Below are 3,116 nucleotides of genomic sequence, written 5' to 3' on the forward strand. Positions count from 1 at the left end.
ATATATGATAAGATGCTCAGAATTACCAATCATCAGAGAGATGCGAGTTAAAACCCAATGAGATTTCACCTCCCACCTGTCAGAATGCCTCCCATCACTAAATCAACAGGCAACACGTGCTGGAGGATGTGGAGGAAAGGGAACCCTCCTGCGCTGTTGGTGTGAATGAAGATTGGTTCCCCACCATGGAGGGTTCTAAAAAAGTTAAAAATGCCTTATGACCCAGCAAACCCACTCCTGGTTACATGTCTCAAGAAACCCAAAACACTCATTCAAAAGGACCTATGTGCCCCTATTTTCATTGCAACATTATTCACAATATTCAAGATATGGAGGCACCCCACGTGGCCATCAGTTGGATAAAGACAATGTGGTGCATTTGTACAATGAAATGTTACTCAATCATAAAAAGGAATTAAATCTTACCATTTGCAACAGCACGAATGGACCTGGAGAGTATTATGCTAAGTCAGTGGTCGGCAAACGGCGGCTCGCGAGCCACATGCGGCTCGTGAGCCGCAGTTTGCAGCTCTGTTGACTGAGTTTGCCGACCACTGCCTTAGGGAAAAACATTTTAATAATGTACTAATGTCTTTAATCTGAAGTCAAAACTTCTGGGTAAGGGTAATGCCTTACGCAGTGGTCGGCAAACTCATTAGTCAACAGAGCCGCAGTTTGCCGACCACTGTGCTAAGTGAAATAAGGAAGACAGAGAAAAGTAAGTACCATATATTTCACTTATATGTGGAATCTAAGGAACAAAATAAATGAACAAACAAAACCAAAACAGACTCAAAGACATAGAACAGACTGATGGTTGCCAAAGAGGATGGGGGTGGGGCTGGTGAAAAAGGTGAGGTATTATGAAGTACAAATTGGTAGTTACAAAATAGTCATGGGGATGTAAAGTACAGCAGAAGGAATACAGGCAATGAATAACTACATCCGGTGCCAGGTGGGTACTGAAAATATTGGGGTGATTACTTTGTAAATTATATGATTGTCTAACTAGTATGTTGCACACCTGAAACTAATATAAAGTAATATTGAATGTCACTAATTGAATAACAAAATAAAAGCTTATGCAATTTCTAGGTCCTACAAAAATATATAAATAAATATGAAATCTTTAAAATCAAAAGAGAAAAGCATCATGTGCCAGTAATCTAGAGTCTATTTACAAGGGGGGAATATATATATATTTTAAATTCCCAGACTCACTGGTAATCAATGAAGCAAGCAGCTTGATGCATTTCTCACTCATCAGACCTGAAAGAAATGAAGAGAACCCAGCAGGCAGTGGGGTGTGGCACAGCCTGCACTCAGGCCCTGAGCACCAGGAGGTGGCGCCACTGATTCGGAACACCTTGGGCCTCTTGAGCGGAGCTGAAGACTGAGCTGCCAGCAGTGTCACTCCTGGGAGGGCCAGTCCCTGCGCTCCTCAGGTGGCATGTGTAAAAGCGTTCGCATAGCCATTGTTTGCAATAGCAAATTAGTCGTTAATATTGAGAGGAACGTCATTCAGAAGTAAAATGAATCATGCCCAGACCCCTCAGATGAGGCTCACGGAGAGGAGGGAGAGAAAATAAAGTTGTCCAGGATGCACACAGTGCATCACATCATGCTGCCCGCGGCGAGGGAAGCCCATCATTTAGGGGTGCTAACTAGTTCAAGAGCCAAGAGAACTGGGAGAGTGACAGACCCCAAATTCAGGAGAGTGGTTTCTCCGAGCCAGCAGACGTGCGAGAACAGGAAACAGCACATCCGCGTCATGTCAGGTCATGTCACGTGCAGGATCAGGCCTCCCACAAACGCCACGCCAAGGAGCGGTCCAGTTCTGCCAACGTGCAGTGCATGCTGTGCCCCGGGCTGGAATGCAGCCTTGAGGTGAGGGTGGCCGGTGCAAAGGACACGGTAACCCGCGGCATGTCCTTCGCCCTGAGAATCAGGCTGTCCAGGAGGCAGGGGAGGCCGTGTGTACTGAGGAATGACATCTGAGACAGCTGAGCTGGCAATGGTGGCAGAGCTGGCAAAGGCTGCTGAGCGCGCGGTCTGGCATGGCACAGATGGCACCCTGGAGCCAGTGCTGTCAGGATGAGAATCGTGTGCATCGATGGAAAAGGTAACACAGAGCCGAAGCCAGGAATGGAAGCGACCCGGTGAGAGGAGGCTGCACTGAACGCAAAGGAGGCGGCTCGGCTCCGGCCGCGCTGTCCGCTCTCATCCACGCAGACAGTCAGCAGGTCTCAGGAAAACGCGCAAGGCACTGAGGACCTCTCTCTTTCACACAAATGCCCGAAGACCCCACCTCTGACCTGCTATTCACACCTCATCCCTTGAGGGCAGTGTCCAGAGTTAGTGTCACGGGGGAGAGTGACGGTGATTGTGTTGACCTCTGGAGAATGAAAAGGACAGAGCATCTCCTCCAGGGCCTCGTGCTCCGCGCTGCCCGCTGGGCTTTGTTATGCTGGCACCATTTTTATTAGCAATGGGAGCCGGGGCGATCCGTATGGTGCTTCCTGTGGTTGTCCCGGCCTTCCTCACATCCTTGTGGACAAGGGAGCTGCCACAGCGCTAGGACTGTGGGCAGCGCAGGTCAACTGCCAGGCTTCACTTCACGGGCCTGGCGAGGACCACAGGGGCAGGAGGGCTCCTCCAGGGTGCCCAGTCCGTCCAGGAGGAGCTACTCTGGGCACCAACTCAGACTGGGTCCCTGCCAGGGAGATCGCCCGTGTCTGTGATTGCTTCCTTGCCTTTATCCTGGGGTTTGGCTCACTGCTCCACCTCCGAGCAGAGAAAGCTGGTCCTTTTAACCCTTGGCCAAAGGTGTGTTTTGTTTTTTGTTGTGAGTTTCCAGGCCTTCAATTTTTTCCATTAATTGTTTTGGTGTAGGTTCCTCCTCTCCACACTCCTTCTTCATACCCTTGACCCTGGAGTCACCACAGAGAGAAACTTGTCCTTCTGCTCCAGGGCCTCTTTCAAAGTTGCATCTGCCCTCGGCCATCCGGGCCCATCGCCCATCCTGTACCCAACGCTCTGATGGTCCTCTGACTCTCCCCACTCCCGCGTTGTCTTTTCTTACTAACCCTTCGGTGGGTGTGATTGTATGTGTCAAC

Source organism: Eptesicus fuscus, chromosome 15, assembly GCF_027574615.1.
Source record: "Eptesicus fuscus isolate TK198812 chromosome 15, DD_ASM_mEF_20220401, whole genome shotgun sequence".
Taxonomy (NCBI): Eukaryota; Metazoa; Chordata; class Mammalia; order Chiroptera; family Vespertilionidae; genus Eptesicus; species Eptesicus fuscus.